At 40.2% G+C, this 9,981-nt stretch overlaps 1 pseudogene; it reads right to left on the bottom strand.

Annotated features, from left to right (window-relative positions):
* The window catches only part of LOC105307835, a 59,855-nt pseudogene that overhangs the window by 12,478 nt on the left and 37,396 nt on the right, over positions 1 to 9,981 (bottom strand).

Below are 9,981 nucleotides of genomic sequence, written 5' to 3'. Positions count from 1 at the left end.
TTTTAATCATTTTTAAGTGTACAGTTCAATGGCATTAAGTTAAATGTTATGTATATTTGTATTGTTGTGCAACCATCACCACCATCCATGTCTAGAATTTTTTTTCATCTTTCCAAACTGAAGCTCTAAACCCATGAACCAATAACTCCCCCTTCTCCCGCCACCCCCTTCACCATTCTACTTTCTGTCTCTATGAATTTGACTACTCTGTGTACCTCATATAAGTGGAATCATATAGTATTTTTCCTTTTGTGACTAGCTTATTTCACTTAGCATAATGTCCTCAAATTTTATCCATGTTGCAGCATGTAACAGGATTTCCTTATTTTTCAAGGATGACTGATATTCCACTGTATTTATATATCACATTTTATTTACCCATTCATGTGTTGATGAACATTTGAGTTGTTTCTACCTTTGGCTATTATGAATACTGCTTGTACGAACATAGGTATACAATCCATTAATTTTTTTTAATATTGTATTGGTCAACATGTTATGTATATTGAGAGAGAGAGAGAGAAAGGGAGAAATAAAGATTTTAAGGAATTGATTTACATGATTGTGGGGGCTGGCAAGTCTGAAATCTGTAGGACAGGCCAGCAGGTTCAAAATTCAGGTAATAATTAAAACAGTCTTGAATTAGAATTTTGCAGGACAAGAGGCTGGAAACATAGAGTATCTATATTGCAGTCTTGAGGCGAAGTGCTTCACCTTTAGGAAGCCAATCTTTACTCTTAAGGCCTTTGATTGTTTGGATAAGGCCCATATACATTATGGAGGATGTCTGCTTTTTCTCAAAGTCTACTAATTCAATATTAGTCACATCTAAAAAGTATCTTTAAAATAACATCAAGACTGGTTTTGACCAAATACTTGGGCACCATAGCCTGGCCAAGTTGACATACAACATTAACCATCACAGTTTACCTCTTGTCAGCTTGGCACCCATACACATTTTCTTAAATCATACATAATCTCGATATAAAGACAATAACAAAGTAATAGTTCTGCCTAATATGATACAACTATCCTGTGTGCCACTGAAACAATCGAAACCTTTACCTCAGAAGAGCATGCAAAGTCCTTGGGTGATGTTCACTCTTCTTGCTATCCTGTGACTTAAATACTATTACATAAAGTTAATGCATCTTATGTTATATGATGGGGGGATAAGACAGGGAATTAAACAAAGATATATACACATACATATAGATACACATACATACATTCATGTGTACACATACACACATATTCGTAATAAAATAAAGAAGATCCTTCATAACAACTACTATCCTCATTTCTGCAACTTGTCGTGTTTGTAGCTGGTATTTATAACTACCTTCTTCTGCCATGCATTCCATGTTTTTTTTACCTTCAGCAAGCACCTCAGTTTGTTGTGGCTCTTCACCAGGTGGGATAAACCAAACTTTCATTTCTGAAGGGTCTGGGTCATTTGTAGTCCCATCTGAACTGGGTTGTTAGAGTTTTCTATTAGCTTTAATCACAGGGCATGTTAGTACTCAGAGACACTGTGATATTGTGATAGAAGAAATATATGTTTGCTCTTCATCCCTGGTTCCTGGCACAGAGCTGCTAAAACCCTTGTAATTTCCTGAGTGACAGGAGTGAGAGGATCATCTTTTTTGTTCACAGTAAGGCCCTTTCAAACTTACCAAGTTCATGCTAATGAAGCATAACTGAGTTTATAATTCCATATAACTTTAGCATACTGAGTTTATGCTAATGAAGTGACTCTTGGAGGATGGGGGCTGGTTACCAGAGGAAGCAAATATGTGGTTAGAGGGTTGGAACTTTCAGTCCCATCCCTGATCTCTGGGGAGGGGATAGGAATTAGAGACTGATATAATCACCAATAGCCAATGATTTAGTTGTTCATACTTATGTAATGGAACCTCCAAAAAAACCCTAACTGACAGATTTGGAGAGCTTCTAGGTAGGTGAACACATTGAGGTGCTGGGAGGGTGACATGCCTAGAGAGAGCATGGGAAGTTTGAGCAGTACATCCACCCCCTCCCCCCCTACACCCATACTTTGAACTATGCATCTCTTCCACTCAGCTGTCCTGAGTGTGTCCTTTATAATAAATGTGCAATAGCAAGTACACTGTTTTCCTGAGTTCTGTGAGCCATCTTAGCAAATTATTGAGACTAAGGAGGGAGTTTTGGGAACCCCTGATTTCTATTTGGTTGGTTGAAAGTACAAGTGACAACCTGGGACTTGCAATTAGTATCTGAAAGGGAGGCAGTCTTGTGTGACTGTTTTAACCTGTGGGGTCTGCACTAACTCTGGGTAGTTAGTATCAGAATTATTTGGTGTGGAAAACCCACACATTTGGTGTTGGAAGTGTGAGTAGAGAAAAAAAAATTCCTTTTAGGTATCCTAAGTAATCCTCTGTATTCCAGATATATTCTTCCTACTTCCACTGTGGAGTAGCAGTCCAATTTTCCCTTAGTAACAGGAAATCTGGGCTAACCGCCCAGCCAGCACAATAACTCCCTTCTTTACCCATTGATTCAGAGGCATGAGGAGCCCTAAATGGCCAGATGGCTGTCTTAAGTTCCAGTTCGATGGGATCATTTTTGTCTTTCCTGGTAGAAGCATTCCCCGTTTTAGAACTGAGACCTCTAGACTAGCAGAGCATAAAATCACTGGGATGGGACAAAAATTCTGCCAGTGGGTAACTAGGGGTAATGGTGAGTGATAACATTGCCTTCCTACCTCTTGATTCTGTGCTGTGGGGGAAAAAAAGCTGCCATATATTGGATGCTGATTTAGGACATATACAGCCTCCTGAAGAACCTTGCCCCAGCTCTGCCAGGTATTGCCACCTAGCTGGCACTGTAACTGAATTTTCAAAAGGCCATCCTGCTGTTCTATCAATTCATCTTCTTTAAGATAGGGGTGGAACATGGCAAGGCCAGTGAATTCCATGAGCATGGGCCTGTTTTCACACTTCATTTGCTGTGAGGTAAGTTCTTTGATCAGAAAAATTTTATGTGGAACATTGTGATGGTAGATAAGGTATTCCATAAGTCCATTGATGGTAATTTTGGAAGAAGCGCTGTGTAAAGGAAAGGCCAGTCTGTATCTAGAGTAAGTGTCTATTTCAGGAAGAACAAAATGCTATTGCTTCTATGATGGAAGTGGTGCAAATGTAATCAACCTACCACTAAGTAGCTGGCTGATCACCCCCCAAATGGTGCCACAATAAGGGCTCAGTGTTTGTGTCTGGTGCTGGAAGATTGGGCACTCAGGGGTGACTGTAGCCAGGTTGGCCTTGGTGTTACTGAGCTCACGTATAGCCTCCATCTCTGCAACCATAGCCACTTTTTTTCATATGCCTGCTGAGTGATGACAGTGGTGGCAGGAGAAAGAGGCTGACTGATACCCACAGAACAGGTCATCAGATCCACTTAATTATTAAAATACTCCTCTGCTGAGGTCACCCTTTGGTGAGCATTCACATGGGACACAAAATAACTTTCTTTTTCACCCATTAAGAGGGGCGGGTCCATTTACTCTTTCTTAAACTTTGTTGACACCAATTTTCTAATCACGTTCTTTCCAAATTTCTGACCATCCAGCCAAACCATCAACCAGAGCTCATGAATCAGTACATAATTGCACATCTGGTCCTTTCTCCTTCCAAGCAAAGTGAACAACCAGGTGCACAACCAGGTGCCCACTGGAGAATTTCCCTTCACAACTGTCCTTTGGGACATCCCAGAAGGACGTCACAGTGCTTCAGCTGTCCTCCTTTTGGGTGGCGCCTGCACACTGCATTCTCTTCCTCACCACCTTATTCCAGAGAACTTCCCATGAGGCCAAACATGCAGGTTGGGAGACAGAAGATAATGTAGAAGGAATGGAATCCCCACCGTAGGTAGGCATTTGGGTCACTTCTTCATATAACTTTTTGCTTTCAGAGCTTGCCGAAGCCCAATTTCATATATGCTGCTTCCATTTGATAATGGAGTGCCTCACTTTATCTTGGTGGGTAAAGATGACACCCAGTTCATGATTAGCAGCTCAGGTACATGGTAATTCCATAGTTGTTTAGTCTCTATTAAGGCCCAGTAGTAAGCCAAAAGCTGTTTCTCAAAATGAGAAGTTATCCCTCATAGTAATAGGAAGCCATAGGAAGGTATGGCTTTGCTGCAAAATCCTGTTTTGTACTGCGATTCACCTATAGGAGTCTGTCAAAGGCTCCAAACAGAATCACTATCTGTCACTGCCACTTCAAGCACTGATGGATCTCCCGGATCACATGACCCAGGTGGTAGAGCAGTTTGAACAGCAGGCTGGTCTGTTGCAAAGCCTTCTCTTGTCCAGGCTCTACTTAAAACCATAGCTTTCAGGTTACTTGGTAAACTGGCCAGAGTAGCACACCTGAATGAGGGATATGTTGTGTCCAAAATCCAGAGTCCCACAGTCCCTCTTTTGTTTGTAGGAGAGGGCCAGATACGGCAACTTATCCTTTATCTTAGAAGAGATATCATGAAATGCTCCACGTCACTGGACCTCTAGAAATTTCACAGAGATAGAAGTCTCCTGAATTTTTGTTGGATTTATTTCCCACCTGCTGATATGTAAATGTCTTACCAGTAAGCTTAGAGTAGTTGCTACTTCCTGCTCACTAGGTCCAATCAGCACAATGTCAATGTAATGGACCAGTGTGATGTCTCGTGGAAGGGAGAGGCAATCATGGTCCGTGTGGACTAATTCTTACACAGAGCTGGAGGTAAGACAGTGAAGTTTTATTGTTGGCTTTTCCAGCTGAAAGTGAACTGCTTCAGGTGGGTTTTTTTCTAATAGGTATTGAAAAAAAGAAAAAAAAAAACATTTGCGAGATCAGTAGCTACATACCAGGTAACAGGGATGTATTAATTTGCTCAAGTAATGAAACCACGTCTGGTACAGCAGCTGCAATTGGAGTCACTCTTTGGTTAAGTTTACAATAACCCACTTCTATTCTCCAAGATCTGTGTTTTCTGTACAGGCCAAATAGGCAAGGTGAGTTGGGATGTGGTGGGAACCATCATCCTTGCATCCTTTAAGTCTCTAATGGTGCCACTAATCTCTGCAACACCTTCAGGAATGCAGCATTGCTTTTAGTTTACCACTTTGCTAGGCTGAGGCAGTTCTAGTGGCTTCTGCCTTTTTTCCCTACCATAATAGCCCTCACCCCATAAGTCTGGAACCAGTATGGGAATTCTGCCAGTTACTGAGTATGTCTGTTCTAATTAGAAATTCTAGAAATGAGGAAATAACCACAAGATGGGTTTGGTGACCTACTGAATTCACTGTTAGATGAACCTGAGCTGAAAGTCCGTTAATCACCTGGCCTCCATTAGCCCTGATGATGACTGACAGACCACAGTGACATTATGGGCCTCTTGCAGTCATTTTAAGTTCAGAGTCAGTGTCCAGTAATCCACAAAAATTCTGATTATTTCCTTTTTCCTAATGCTCAGTCACTCTGGTAATAGGCTGTTGATCTCTTTGGGGGAAAGCTAGGAAAAAAATAATAGTATACATTTTTGGCACTGTACCAGGTTTCCTCCTCAAGGGGACCTGGCTTCCTCTTCGTTCATGGGGTTCTGGGTCTATAAACTGGCTCAAGTCTCAGAATTGCTTGAGGGGCCAGGACTCTATTTTTAAAATTTAATTAGACTTTTGTTCAATGACCTAGACCTCTTCCACTTATACATATCAAGTAAAAATTTAATAGATTGCTCATCTATTACAGATCTAGGGACAACATGATCAACCAGCTAATGCCATAAGGCTCTGCAAATCAGACTATTCTAATTACTGCTTTGACCCTTCTGTCCATTACAGTAACCATATCTACATTGCCTTTGGTGATTAAGCACCACCACTTGACCCCTGCTCCCCCAACATCCAATATCTCCATAGCATTTAGGTTTCCCAATTTAGTGGCAGCAATGACCACTGTAATTTCTAACCTACAGAGGAAAGTGACGACAGACGTCTTCAAGGATGCTGGAGCTTGCCCTCACAAATCTATTTCTTATAGTCATGGTGAAAGGTGTGTCCTCTGGATGCGCACAGCATTCTTAAATTATAAATCCATTCTTACACGCTAATCTCCCTAGGCCGTTGAATACCGTCTTCTAAGTATTCCAAGACAGTTCTGGCATTTTAGTCTCATTTAGTGTAGGCCACATTTTTGGTCCAACCAACTGACCATACCATTAGAGACCATTCTAACCCCTTGAACTGCAACATTAAATCCAGTATCTTTTCTTATTGGGTCCATATCAGTAAATTCTGCTTGCTCTAATCTTATGTTCCTTCTACCATTATCCAACACTCTTAATATCTCATCTCTCACATATTCTCTTGATTTCTGACTATATAAATTGGAAACATCATGTAGTTATCTTGGAGTGTAGTGCACTTCCTCATGAGGCATTTCATACCTCACCTTCAGGGGCTTCCTGGGTCTTGAGGTCTATTTTAAGTCTAGAAGCAAAGACAGGTGGTGGGGGTGGGTCTTGAGGAGAATCAGTATTGTCTTGCAAGGTAACTACCCCCCAAAAGGTCACTACAGGTTCCTTAGGCAAAGCAGGATTAATCTCAGGTGGTGGTGAGTGGTTGCTTCTACTGAAAAAGGCTCAGCAGAATTCAGAGGTCAATGTTCCATTTCATCAGAATCTTCCCATATGTTCCCATTTCAGTTTTCAGAATTCCATTCCTTTCCAATCAATGCTTCACTTTAATGATAGACACCCTGTGAGACTGGGAATTCCATTTCTGTTGTAATTTAGTCACGTAGGAGGAAACTCTAGGTTTGTTTTTCAGTAATCTCAGTTCTGCAGCTATAGGGGTAAGGATTTTTCAGGGCAGACAGAAAACTTCAAATTATTTATTAGACATTTGAGCTGGGATTTCACACCCCTGAGCTCTTCCTTTTCTTTCCCCACTTTGCCCAGTGCAATTAGGAGCAACTAGCCAATCTCATTATACTTACTAGTTTGACAAAATGTTCTAAGGTATCAAATACAAGGTCAGACAGGATCTTGCCTCTTGTTAGTATTTTATTAGGAATATTCAATGGTGATATTTTATTTCTATTTCCACATCATGCCATGGACTATCAGTACTCTCTTTACTACTGAAAAGAGTCATTAGTACCTTTAACTCTAACTAGATTAGAGAACCAATTTCAGAACCCCCAGAACCAATTCAGAAAACCCAACCTTAAGAATCTGTTTGTCTAGAATCACTCTCAGTACAAAATTTATATTTGCCAGGGTCCTCCAAAGAAATAAAACCAACAAGGAGAAAAAAAATAGGATATGGGGGTTGGTAAGTTTAGAATTTGTAGAGCATTCTGATGGGCTAGAAATTCACAGATGAGTTGATGTTGTAGTCTTGAGTCTGAAATATGCAGGCTGGAAACTCAGGCAGGGTTTTTATATTGCAGTCTTGAGGCAGAATTGCTTCTTCTTTAGGAAATCTCTCTCTCTTTGCTCTTAAGACTGTCAACATGTTTGTTGAGGCTCACCACATTATGAAGGGTAACCTGTTTTATTCAAAGTCTACTGATATATAGATATAGATATGTAGGTAGATAGGAGTGCATAGATAGCACACTGTTGGCATATATACCTGTTAATGGTGGTTATCTATGGTGAATAGAGAAGTGAAATTATGAGGATATTTTGGTGATTTCCTCTGTATATTTATGAATTGTGTGAATGACCATAAAAGCATGTCCAAATAATATTGAGAGAGAGAGAGAGAGAAAGAGAGAGAGAGAGACAGAGAGAGAGAGACAGAGAGAGAGAGAGAGACAGAGAGAGAGAGACAGAGAGAGACAGAGAATGAGAGAGAATGAGAAACTACTGGACTAGCTGTTCCCTAAAATGCCAATTGTATTGAACCTGACCTATTGGACTGGTCTTCCTATCTTTCCAATCTTTCCAACCTCTCCAATCTTTCCAACCTCATCCTGGCTGGTCTCCTAAAAGGGCAGATGTGAATGCATATTTGAGAAGACATATTTTGCTCTGTTGCCTGAGGAGCACAGAAGTCCAGCCTGCTAAGAAAGACAGTAAAATACACATGCAGGGTCCATGAAGGAGAAAAATTTCCTAGTGCAATTGAGTATTTGGTTCCAGTTCATTAGTGAGCTTCGGCTGCATCTCTGCCCTCAGGTTCTATGCGTCATCTTTGAATCCTGATAACAAATTTCCCTTTGATTTAAGCTGATTCTATGCTATTTTCCTACTTGTAACCAAAAGTGTTATTACTAAATGTAGAAATTATACTGATTCTGTGAATGATTGAGATTTTGGTTGCCTATAGGTAGTTCTCAAGGAAATTTAGTCACATATGTTGTTCTCTGTAACCCCTGCACCTAGACCTGAGTTCTTCTTTCTGAAGACACCTGACATAGTCTAGGATGAAACAACTCACGATCTCTTTTGCTTGTTGTTGAAACAGAAGGGAAACAATGCAAAAGTAAAATCGAACCTAAGTTTTGATGAATTTATTTGAAGTTTAATTTATCTGAATTATTCTGTCAGTTTGGAAAAAAATGAATTAGAATTCTCATCATGTGTCATGTATCAGTTTGGTTCCTTAAACAAGAAGATAAGCAAATGTGTTAAAGAATCAGCTTCTGTCTAGGGGAATTGGCAAATATTTTGCAAATAAAGAATTTTGTTTGATGAAGTCACAAGAGTACTCTCAATGGTGCTGTTTGCTTATATACATTATAAATCGAATTCTTTCGCATTTTGTTTTCAATAGAAGGAAATCCAGAGTGGACTTTTGAGGAGACCTACTTCCTTAGTTCTGTTAATTATTCCCATTTTGGAAATCATATATTATTACCTAAATCTTTACTCAGGCCTGATAGCAAAATGGTTACAGTTCCCCACCACCTCTGCCTTCCCCATAGCTGATAGTATCCGATAGTCTGTCATCATTCCCAGATATCGTGATTCTGACACATTCATGTGCACCTCAGTCGCTCTAGGCCAGATTCTAGTTATAAATCTCACTAATAGACTTGCATACCTCTTGGAAACCATATTTGCTCAGTATAGTGTAGCTTACCATGTTTAAACGCCGGTGGTCCTTTTCACATACCATGGGAGATGCTGCAGGGAAAGCATGCTCAGGGCTGACCCTTGAATGGTGTGATCCTTAGACAGGAAGCCTTCCTGAGGAGGGGAGGTGAGAAAATAGGAATAGAGGAGTCTAGCAAGAAGTTTCCAGGTGGTGGGGGCAAAATATGATTTCTTCTTGGATGATCTCAGAAGCCCAGGCTTTGAGTCTTCCAGCTGGGGACATGGTGGGCAGATAATTCCTGCTGGGCCCTGTCTCAATTTTGGATCCACAGAAACCAGTCTACTAAATGTGTATTTTGTTTTAAGTCCTTAATATATAAGTGGAGCTATGTGACTTCTGAGGATAGTCAAACAAAAGACAGCTGCTTCCTAGGTCTCTCAGGTGATTGTAGCCCTGCTAACACCTTGACTTCAACCTCATGAGAGACCCTGAGTCAGAAACGCCCAGCTAACCTGCTCCTGGAGAAACTGTGAAAGGTAATAAAATTTATTGTTGTTTTTAAGCCTCTTAAATTTTGGGGTAATTTGTAATGCAGCAGTGGATAAGTCACATATCATTCTATGAAAATTGCAAACTCTGCTTTTAGTTGTCCTCTTAGCATCCACCAACAACTAACATACTATGAGTTTTATTTATTTATTTTCGTCTTCTCCACGAGAATCTAAGATGCATGGTTTTTAAATCTGTTGTAGTCATTGTCGTAAACCCGTTCCTAGAATAGAATCTGGTATATAAGGGACAATAAGTTTGTGTTGAATAAATGAATGGAAACAACAGCAAAGACTCAGTCCTTTCTCTCCCCTTTTCATTAAGAATCCCATGATTAGAGTTCTGGCAGGATTTTTTTT

Source organism: Pteropus vampyrus, unplaced genomic scaffold (genome assembly GCF_000151845.1).
Source record: "Pteropus vampyrus isolate Shadow unplaced genomic scaffold, Pvam_2.0 Scaffold520, whole genome shotgun sequence".
In the NCBI taxonomy this organism is placed as follows: domain Eukaryota; kingdom Metazoa; phylum Chordata; class Mammalia; order Chiroptera; family Pteropodidae; genus Pteropus; species Pteropus vampyrus.
This window is presented reverse-complemented; position numbering and strand designations above follow the sequence as displayed.